We start from the raw sequence: 11,129 nt of genomic DNA on the forward strand, positions 1-11,129 counted from the left end.
TTTAGTATGGTCAAGTTTCTGGATTTGATCTTTGCCACCAAATGAACAACAAAAATAAAAATCAATATACATACCATGTTGCACCTCGCTACTAAGGTTGTAGTCTACCATGTCTGGACAGCTTTTCCTGAGTTCGGTGCAAATGGAAGACTCCCTTTTCTTGAAGGGGGGGGCTTCCTCTTCTCCACCTGATCTGGGGATCTTGATCCCCCAATCTCCTAATTGAGGAAGGTCATATAGTCTTTGGCCAAGTTACAGGTTCAAATTCTTGGAATGCCTCTCCATGCAAAGGAAGTATCCCCAGAACTTTAAGCCTCAGCCAATGAAAGTTCACCCTAAGATGAACCGCGTCCCACTCCAGGGTTCATGTATGAGCACACGCTGTTTCATTGAATATCATCTAAGAAAGCTATTTTCTAAAAGCAATCAAGTAAATGTCTTTAAGGGGATTTAGGTGGGGGGTGGGACAAGTTTGGGGAGCCGGCTTAGTGGTTTAAAGCACTTGCTGTTCTTGCAGAGGACCTGGGTTCAGGTCCACTTCCCAGCATCCACATGGTGGCTCACAACTATATGTCATTCCAGTTCCAGGAATCAGATGCCCTCTTCTGAACTCTATGGGTACCAAGCATATAAATGGTGCAATAGAGACATTTAGGAAAAACACTCACAAACAAAAACAAATCTTTTTATAAGTTAAAGGATTTGGGGATCATTATAAGGAAATTGGATGTAGAATGGTAATAGGATGGCAAAGTAAACCAACAGGCTTAAAAGCAAATGAAAAGGTTTCACATGTACTTTCTGTTTCAAGATGTTAGGGAGCCAGCCTTAACATGAACAGGTTAATTAAGGGGGTAATGAAGGAAAAATAAATGTATGTATTTCCTACACGTTCAATAAGAACCCCAGAGCCCATCTATCTGTCTGTCCTTCCTTCCTTCTTTCCTCCCCTCCTCTCTCCCTCTCTTCTTTCCCCTCTCTCCCTCCCTTCTTTCTTTCTTTTTCCTTTGAGACGAGATCTTACTGTGTAGCTCTGGGTAGACTAGCCTAGAACTTGCTTTGAGATTAGGCTGCCCTGGAATTCACAGAGATCTGTCTTCCTCTGTGTTCTGAGTGCTGGAATTAAAGACACATGCACCACCATTTTATAAAATGTTCACTCACTAAAACTTCATGTATACTAAACACTATAGCATGCTTGAGATCTGCTGGGTTAAACGTGGCATTCACGGCCCCAGGACACTTTACGAAATGACTTTATTTATATATTTTATTTCTGATATGAATTAAGCTCAAGTCCTCTAGAAGAGCAGCCAGTGCTTTAACCAGCCCATCTCTCCAGCCTTGGGCCCAAGACACTTAAGTAGCCATGTTGAGCAGTAATGCAAACCCTATCTCATCAGTATCAAATGCAGTAGCTACAGTCCTTTCCTTGGTGTTCACAGGAAAGCCTCAGAAGCTTCCCCATTCTACTGTCTGTTTACTGAGATGCTCCCCTGAGGCTGAGGACTGGTTCCTTCTAGGACATGGGGGTTGACCTTCCTTGCCTGTTTTCTTTGTTCAGTGTAAATACTGGCACTGAGGTGGATTTGTTGAGTTTAACTTGTAGTGGGGGTGGGATGGGAAGGGGGGCTAATAGCCAGGACCTCACACAAGTCCAGTACTACTGAGTTGCACTGCCCCATACTTACACATCTTTAATCTGTCTGCCCTGGTTACTAATAATATGTGATAGGATTTCCTTTCTGAAATCTCTCTCACATCCCCTCCCCCAGTCTAAGTCTGGAAAGAATTCAGACACAGAATGCGATGTGGAAGACAGGCAAAGGTCACTGAGAAGTACACACGGTTTACTTTCAAAGATAACAGGGACAATGGCTAAAGAGACCACAGTGCCCCAACCAACACACCAGTCAGAGTCTGTACTATTTTCTCTTCTCAGGAGAACAAAACCCTTTCTTTCAGGTCATACTCTCTCCAAGTGATTGACAGGTCTGTTTGGCTTTTACAGAAAGGAGCTCAGTAGGGCCCCTCATAGACCTGTGGTGTGTTTTACCAGAAGGCCTTTGGCTATGCAACAGTCTTGTGAGGCTCAGAGCTTTATGGGGCCTGGATCAAATGGTTATCTGTTTAATAATAGTCCAGGTAGCTCTGGACATTGTGTCTGCCTGGAGACCACTTTCCATCTATCCTCAGAAGATGACTCGGGCCTCATCTGCTGGTCCTTCACTAATAACCTTTTATCTCACAGGCTGCTGACCTTGGAGAGGTCCTGCCTCAGCATCCTCCAAGCCTTCTCACATCCGACCAGCTTCCTAGCGATCGTTTTCCACCTCATCCCTTTGTTAGGATACCAAATCTTCTCACTTCACCGAAGACCATGCCTCTCTCACCCTGTCAGGAATTTACCTCTTATCAGGACAGTAGTTTAGATGGCGGTCTGTACGTTACTGAACGTTAGTCCGGTTCAAGCACAAACTTCAAGCTGAGTGAGAAGTGAGGATTCTAGCCTAATTTTAAGAAGCTGGGGGGGGGTTGTCAAACAGGGGTGCCAAAACGTCAGAAGTGGTCACTGCTCTGGAACTGCAGTGACTCTAGAAACTGAATCCAGGTCTTCTGTAACAGCAGCCAGGGCTCTTGACCACTGAGTCTTCTCCCCAGCCCCCTGTCTTTTTGTGGGGTGGTGGTATTTTGGGTTTTGAATTTTTGACACCTGGCTCATACAGGGCTAGCTATCCTGGAACATGCTATGTAGGCTTGGCTGGCCTTAAATTCACGAAGAGTCGCCTGTCTCTGCCCTGAATCTTGGGATTAAAGGTGTGTACCATACCTGGCTCCTGTAGCCCTGGCTGGCATGGGATTCAGTATGTAAATCAGATGTTCTTTGATCTTCTAACCTGTGTTGGGCTTACAGGTAAATGCTTGTCTCTGCTCTATTATTAACGTGTTCTTCTCTCACACAGACATGGGAGGGAAGCTACTCTAAATCTGGAATCTGTTTTAGGCCTATGTACTTTTAGGCACAAACCCCTCACATATGTCAATTGATGCTGTGTGACCTCGCTCCTTAATTTAAAACGATTGGTTGAATATGTGGGCAGAAGAGAAGTAGGTGGGGTTTTGGTTTCTGGGCTTCGAGTCTGAGGAGACCATGAGAGGAAAAGAGGAAAGATGGAGAGAGGAGAAGATGCCATGGGGTAGGTGAGTCATGAAAACATGGCCATGAGGGCTGGCCAATTGGAGTTAAGAGCAGCCCAGATGGAACATGGCTCATCAGATCCCAGGGTTACTGGCAGGAGGTAGCCATAACAACATAGAGGCTATCAGCCAGCTGCTTTAAAGGCTTATTAGAAACACAAAGTACTGGGAACTGAATGATCAGAGCTGGAATAGAACCCCCAGGCTGAGATTAAATGACTACCACAACAGGGGTTCAATCTCCAGCAATGCCAAAAAGCAAAGATGAGTAGAAATGATGGGGGTTGGAGAACTGGCTCTGTGGGAAGAGACTTTCTGAGCAAGTGTGAAGACATGGCTTGGCTTCCCCAGAACATGGGTCAGGCTGCTGAGGCAGGGGATGCTTATAATCACAAGGTGCCTTCAGAGATGAGGAGTAGAGGCAGGAGACTCCCTGGCAGATAGATGTCCAGCCAGCATCTCTTATGCTACAGCAAACAACAAAGAGAGACCCTAAAGGTAAAAGGCAGGGACTGACACCCAGCAATGTCCTCTGGCCTCCACATACCTCCTGTAGCACACACACACACACATGCGCGCACATACACATGCACATACACACACACATGCACACACACGAACATAAAATAATACAATCTTTATGCTTTAGGAATGGCTCTGAACACCTGTGTTTCCAGCATCTGAGAGGCTGAGGCAGGAGGATTTCAAGTTCAACACCAGCCTGAACTACATAGTGAGACCCAATCTCAACAAAAAAACAAAACACAAACCCCAAAGAACGACTACAGTCTTATTTAATTTGTTCCATATTTTTATGGCGAATATTTTTGTGACAAATATAGTTAAGATGTCCTTTCCATGGAAAGGACACTGAAAGGAAGAGGGGTTAGCAGGCTTTTTTGCCAAGGCCTCTGAGCAGGACTCTGTGCTTGTTTGGTCTCCACACTAGGACAGTCAGGGGCCTGTGCTGTTCTTACAGAGGACCTGAGTTTGGTTCCTAGCGTCTAAGTCCAGTTCCAGAGTATCTGACACCCTTTTCCCGTCTCATCAGGTTCTTGCCCATACCTGCACACAGATTCACACATAATTAAGAATAAATTCTTAAAACAACAACACTAAAATCCCCCTGCACCCCTGAATAAAATAACACCAGCGACAAAATGCTAACTCAATCCCGAGAAGTCTGGAACCACAGCTGGGTGTGTACACTTCTTTCTTAAAGCTCATTTAAAAGTTTTAAACATGGGAGTTGGGGGATGTACTGGCTGGTTTTCTGTATCAACTTGACACAGCTGGAGTTATCACAGAGCCTCCCTGGAGAAAATGCCTCCATGAGATCCAACTGCAAGGCATTTTCTCAACTAGTGACCAAGGGGGAGGGCTCAGCACATTGTAGGTGGAGCCATCCCTGGCCCAGCCCATTGTGGGTGGAGCCATCCCTGGGCTGGTAGACCTGGGTTCTATAAGGAAGCAGGCTGAGCAAGCCAGGGGAAGCAAGTCAGTAAGTGACATCCCTCCATGGCCTCTGCATCAGCTCCTGATTCCTGACCTACTTGAGTTCCAGTCCTGACTTCCTTTGGTGATGAACAGCAATGTGGAAGTGTAAGCTGAATAAACCCTTTCCTCCCCAACTTGCTTCTTGGTCATGATGTTTTGTGCAGAAATATAAACCGTGACTAAGACAGTGGGGGAACACCCTCTTAGAGGCAAAGGGGAGGCCTGATGGGGTAGGGGGTTTTCAGAGGGGAGACTGGGAAGGGCAACAACATTTGAAATGTAAGCAAATAAAATAATAAAAAAATTAAACATTTATTTACTCATTTATTTAGTGTGTGTATATGTGTGTGGGTCTGGGGGTACTGAACTCAGGTTATGAGGTTCAAGCACCTTTACCTGCTAATCCATCTCACCCTGGTGTTTTGTTTTGTTTTTTGCTTTTTGGGTTTTTTTTTTTTTTTTTTTTTTTTTTTTGTCTGTTTTCACTTTTTCTTTTCTCCTCCTCCTCCTTCTCCTCTTCCCCCTCTTCCTCTTTCTCACCCTCCTTTATCACCCACCCCCCTCAGGTTGTCCAGACTGGCCCCAAGATCCCTTTGTAGCAGATGATAATGTTGAATCCCCCCTGATGAGTGTTGGGATTATAGCCATGTTCTACAATGCTTAGCTAAAGTTCTTAATAAACACCAACTCTACTTAAAAAGAAAAACAGGAAGGAGGGAAAAGAGGGAAGGGAAGGGAGGGAGGGAGGAAGAGAGTGAAAGAGAGAGAGAGAGAGAGAGAGAGAGAGAGAGAGAATTGATTGATTCCACCCAAATGGAATGACATATTTGAAATTTAAAGTCATCGAGAAGCTGAACTGGCAGTGAGTAGTGATTTTTAGTTGTCAAGAAGTCTCCGAGAGAGCACACACGGAGGAAAGAAAAAACACTGGGAAAGAACTGGGTCACTCCGTACTGTTTCCAGTGTGAGATAAACTACCCTGAAGCTAGGCTACTGCACTGCAAGGGAGCCGGCAGCTTGCCCAAGGCCAGAAAGTTCCTGAATTGCAACACACTTGGCCAGCACCTGCCCTTTCCCTCCCTGGCAAAGTCCAGAGTGTTGTTACTCATGTTTCCTTCCCCTGCCAGCTGGTGGGATGTGCTTGACTTCTAGGGTGTGGCTGCTTTTAATATCAAAATAGGCAGACAGCTGGGAGGCCAAGGCCATGAAGGCTGCTGGCAGGAATAAGGCAGAGATGAACATGCGTGTGAGCCATCCTGCCAGACTGTCACACTTAGTCATCGAGGTGAATCTGGGTGTGACTGATACTGAGCAGTGATGGGAATGCTGTGTTGGCAGAATTTGCGTGGACCCTTGAAAGTCCCCGAGGGGCCTGGGGTGAGCCTGGCTGAGTCAAAATCCCTAGTCAGAAGTGACACTGTAATCGTTGTTCACTATGGTGAGCAGTCCGGGAACATTCCAGGCTTACACTGTGTTTTGAAACTGCTTTTGAAACACAGCAGTGACAGGCCAACCCGAAGTCCCCCTCAAAATGGGTGGTGGGAAGATGCTGCCAGCCATTCTCTGGCCTGGCCTCTTCTATCCTGGTGTTCTCCTGACCTATCTGCTGCCCGGATTGCCCGCTGTTGTTTTGTTTTTGCTTTCTTAGACTCGGGTTTCACTCTATATTCCAGAATAGCCACACCTTGTAGCAATCCTCTCAGCCCCTCAGATTACTTAAGACCAACCACCTACCTGGTTCCACAGAGCTTCTTAGCTTAGTTGTGTCTTCCTGGTGCCTTACCTCTGAGAATGAAGTGCCTCCAGACTTCACACTCTGGCTCTTCCTAGTGTCACATGAAGTGGGACAATTTTTCTAGGGTGTCTGTTTGACTTGTCCCTCTTCCCTGTTATCACCTGCCATGTTTTACTTTGGGCCTCTATATTGTTTGGTCCTTACAAATCGTCCTCTCTTGGAAACTTATTTGCCTGTGGTTTACATTTTCCTTTTTTGTTTCTTGGTTTTGAAACAGGCTCTCAATATGTAGCCCTGTGGCATGTGGACTTGGTTAGGTCTCCGGAGATGGACTCGAACTCAAGCCAATTCTTTTGATTTGGCCTCTTACATGCCAGAATTAAAAGTTTGCACATAGCACCCAGCTATATTTACTCTTTTTTTCTATTTAATTTAAATTTATTTTGGAGATTTGTTTTGTTTTGAGATGGGATCTCATGTACCTCAGGTTGGCTTTGAACTCCTGATCTTTCTATTTTCCAAGTGATACTATTACAGGCATGCTCCACCACATCCGAGTTGTCTTTTTATTAACCCTACTCAAAATTATTACCTTTATTTGTTTGTTTATGTGTGTGTGTGGGGGGGGGTACAGGGAAGGATGTGTACCAAGGAACGTGTGTGGAGATCAGAGGCCAACTTGGAGCAGTCAGTTCTCTTTCTAGAACGTGAGTCCCAAGAATCAAACTCGGGCTCCCAAGCAAGTGTTTTTATGCACTGAATCATCTTGTCAGTCCTTTTAATGGCTGAGCTTGGTGGTAGTTTAACATCTGGGAAGCAGAGGCAGATGGCTCTCTAAAAGCCAGCCTGGTCTACACAGGGAGTTCACAGTTTGACATTACACAGGGCGCTGGCTAGCTTATGCAAACTTAACATAAACTAGAATTATTTGAAAGAAGGGAACCTTGGTTGAGAAAATGCCTTCATTGTATTGGGCTGTAGGACATTTTCTTGATTAGTAACTGTCTTAGTTAGGGTTTTATTGCTGTGAACAGACACCATGACAAAGGCAAGTCTTATAAATGAAATGACAACATTTCATTGGGGCTGGCTTACAGGTTCAGAGGCTCCGTCCATTATCATCAAGGTGAGAGCATGGCAGCATCCAGGCAGACATGGTGCAGAAGGAGCTGAGAGTTCTACATCTTCAACCACAGGAAGCCAGGAACACACTGAGCATCCTCAGGCAGCTAGGAGGAGTGTCTCCAAGCCCAGCCCCAAGAGTGACACACTTCCTCCAACAAGGCCACACCTTCTAATAGTGCCACTTTTTGGGTCAAGTATATGCAAATCATCACAGTGACCAATGAGGAAAGGCCCAACCCATTGTGGGCTGGTGGTCCTGGGTTCTATAAAAAAAGCAGGCTGAGCAAGCCATGTTGAGCAAGCCAGAAAGTAGCATCCCTCCATGGCCTCTGCTTCAGCTTCTGCCTCCAGGTGCAGCCATGTTTGAGTTTCTGTTCTGGTTTCCTTCAGTGATGAACGATGATGTGGAAGTATAAACTGAATAAGGTCTTTCTTCCTCAACTTGCTTTTGGTCATGATGTTCTGTTGCAGCAATAGAAACCCTGGACTAAAACACACTGTGAGATCTTGTCTTGGAAAAAACAAACAAACCTTTAATGATTCACTATAAACTGTTCAACCTCCATCATCACTACTGTCAAGTCCATCACTGTGGTACCCTTATCTTCTCTTCCCAGCTCTGTCCTCTACCAACCTCCCAATAGCCCATGCTTTCTTTTCTTTTCTCCTCTTTCTTTCTTTCTTTCTTTCTTTTTTCTTTTTTCCTTCCTTTCTTCCTTCCTTCCTTTCTTTCTTCCTTCCTTCCTTTCTTTCTTCCTTCCTTCCTTTCTTTTCTTCCTTCCTTCCTTTCTTTTCTTCCTTCCTTCCTTCCTTCCTTTCTTTTCTTCCTTCCTTCCTTCCTTTCTTTTCTTCACTCCTTCCTTCTTTCCTTCCTTTCTTTTCTTCCTTCCTTCCTTCCTTTCTTTTCTTCCTTCCTTCCTTCCTTTCTTTTCTTTCTTCCTTCCTTTTTTTTTTTTTTTGGGGGGGGGGTCTATAGTAAGTTTATTGTAACAGAGAAACCAGGTGGCGGTACATCTACCTGATGAGAGCAGATGGTGGTTATCTTTCTCAAGGGCGGAGTCTGAGTTGGGTCGGCAGCTCACAAACCCCAGGACATCTGCTTCTGATCCTACCCTGTCTGCCTCATGTGAAGAGACAGGCTGCGCAGCCAGGATGAATGAAGAGATCTAGCTGGCCTGAGGCCCCATCCCAGTAGGCCCAGTCAATTACTGAGGAGGACACTGAAGTCAAGGGCAGGGTCCCCCTCTCCACGGCGTTTTGCTGCGAGAGGAGGCTCCGGCCTGAGCAGGAAACCTATGCTCTCCGTTCCTGAATAACTCCCGATAGGGTGAGGTTGACGGCCAGCCAAGCGGTAGAGCGGGATGAAACCAGGCTATAGAACAGCAATGACAATGACAGGCGGACATGACACTACATCGTCTACTGTCCCTGCTGAAGTGGCAGCAAACCTGTTGGTTTTTGTAAAGCATGATCTCTGTGACGTGGTCTGCTGACACATTTGCTCCACACCAGGAGGATAAACTCGAGGACAACTGTTAATGACAGAACTAGTTATTTTTCTCTTACAGCCTCTGATATGAGAGGCTCTACTGGGGTCCACAGGGGAGTCCCTGTTACCATCTGAGGCTTTGGGTAAAGCTTCTGACCTATTCCAATGCCATGGCTGACGGGTTTCTGATGTTGTGATTTTCTTGCGTGTGTAAACTTTTAGAAAAGCTGGAGACAAAAGGATGAGGGAGAGTTTGGTTTAGAGCCGACGAAGTTCCAGATACCAGCCGTGGAAGCCTCTGCCCTGCCCCTTTTTCCCCCTGAGGAACACATTCAATTGCCCAGTGTTATGCACCGTGGTTGAAAACAGGATCCACTCACCACCACCCACCCCCCCTCACCCTGCACGTGACTCTCACAAGAGCAAAGGCTGACGGGAAAGTGGTCTCTGTTCTTTTGCATCTGGTAATTACTTGGTGACCCGGTGAATGAAATGGGCAAGGTAACCCACATTGCCGGAGGTGACCCCTGCCACGAAGATTCCGCCATCTTTGTCATGTAGACCGAGAACTCCTTGGTGAGCGCTCCACCTGCTCAGACTTCTGGCCGGTGAAACAGAACATGCCAATCTGGTCGGTGATGTGCTGGCAGTTGTGGGACGAGCCCTCTTTCTTCAGGTTGGAGACCAACTGGGTCCTCATGCTGATGATGCGGTCGGCCATGCCTCTCCCCTCTTGCAACCATTGCGTTCACAAGTCTGGAGAAGTCAGGATGGTTGCAGCGATCCGGGCCCCATTGAGAGGCGGGTTGGAATACAAGGGACAGATCAGGATCTTCAGCTGTGACGCCACCCTTTTGGCTTCTTCGGCATCTTTTCAGACTACCATGAAGGCTCCCACACGCTCACCGTACCGGCCCATGTTCTTGGCATACGATTGGCAGAGGCAGACATCCGTGCATCTTTATTACCGTTACCACTGGCAAAGCCTTGGTAGGCCATATCAAAGAATGTGAAGAGATTCTTTTTCTTTACCACGGACACTATTTCCTTCCATTGCTCTGGACGAGGGTCCACACCCGTGGGGTTGTGAGCACAGGCACGCAGGAGGAGAACACTCTGCTCTGGGATTTTTGATATGTCTTCTAGGGCTCCCGAGAAATCAAAGCTGCAGGTCTTGGGATCATAGTATCGGTAACCTTGGAGCTGCATGCCTGCATCCCGGAAGATGGGCATGTGATTTCCCCAGGACGGTTTGGGCAGAAGAATATCTCGGCTGAATTAAAAAAAAAAAAAAAAAAAAAAATCTTTGCAGAAAGCTGGCTCTGACCCTTAAGGCTCCAGTTCCGGAAATGGTCTGCACAGTGATGAACAGGTCACTTTTGAACACTTCATTGTTCTCACCCAGGGCCAATTCTTCAGAAGCCTTGCAAAATTCAGCCAGTCCCCCAATGGACAGGTATTCTTTGTCCAAAGTTTTTGCAGCAATCTGGGTCTCTGGCCTTCCGGACACTGGGGAGCACGTAAGGCTTTCCGTTACCTTCCCGGTAGGCACCAAATCCCGGTTCATCTTCTTGCTGTTGGTATCTCTCCTGAAGGCTTCAGTAACTCCCAGGATGGGATCTGGAGGTCCCATTTCAACATGGGGCCACCAGGAGCCAGCTCTGGCAGAGGCTGCAGCAGCAAGGCCTGGGTGAAAGGCAGCAGCCATTCCGGAGACGGCAGGGTCGGAGTGTAGGAGGGGCATGGTGGACGGTAAGACAGCAGCGGATGGTGGTAGAGCAGAGATCAGGGGAAGACTCTTTCTTTCTTCTTTTCCCCCCTTTTTTTCTGTTTTTGTCAGCCTGGAGAGTTTCCACGCTTTCATACTTCCCGTTCCTCATATGTAAGTCATAAGAATAGCAGCAAGCTTCTCTGACAGCTGCATGTGACCACACAGCACAGTGCCTGACAAGTATTACTTATTGCTACCACTCAAGAGCATGGTATACATGGATCATTGCGATTCATTAATTAGATAATTTTTGAGGGTGTGTGGTGATTTGAATATAAATGGCCCCTATAGGTTCATACATTTGAAAGCTCAGT

At 46.5% G+C, this 11,129-nt stretch overlaps 1 pseudogene across 1 annotated transcript; it reads right to left on the bottom strand.

Moving 5' to 3' along the window:
* Positions 1–9,512: 9,512 nt before the first annotated feature.
* On the bottom strand, positions 9,513–10,788 carry LOC308437668 (aspartate aminotransferase, mitochondrial-like; annotated as a pseudogene). The gene has a single exon. The product of its transcript is annotated as an aspartate aminotransferase, mitochondrial-like (transcript).
* Between the last annotated feature and the right edge of the window lie 341 nt (positions 10,789–11,129).

This window comes from Micromys minutus, assembly GCF_963924665.1.
Source record: "Micromys minutus genome assembly, chromosome: 26".
Classification (NCBI taxonomy): Eukaryota; Metazoa; Chordata; class Mammalia; order Rodentia; family Muridae; genus Micromys; species Micromys minutus.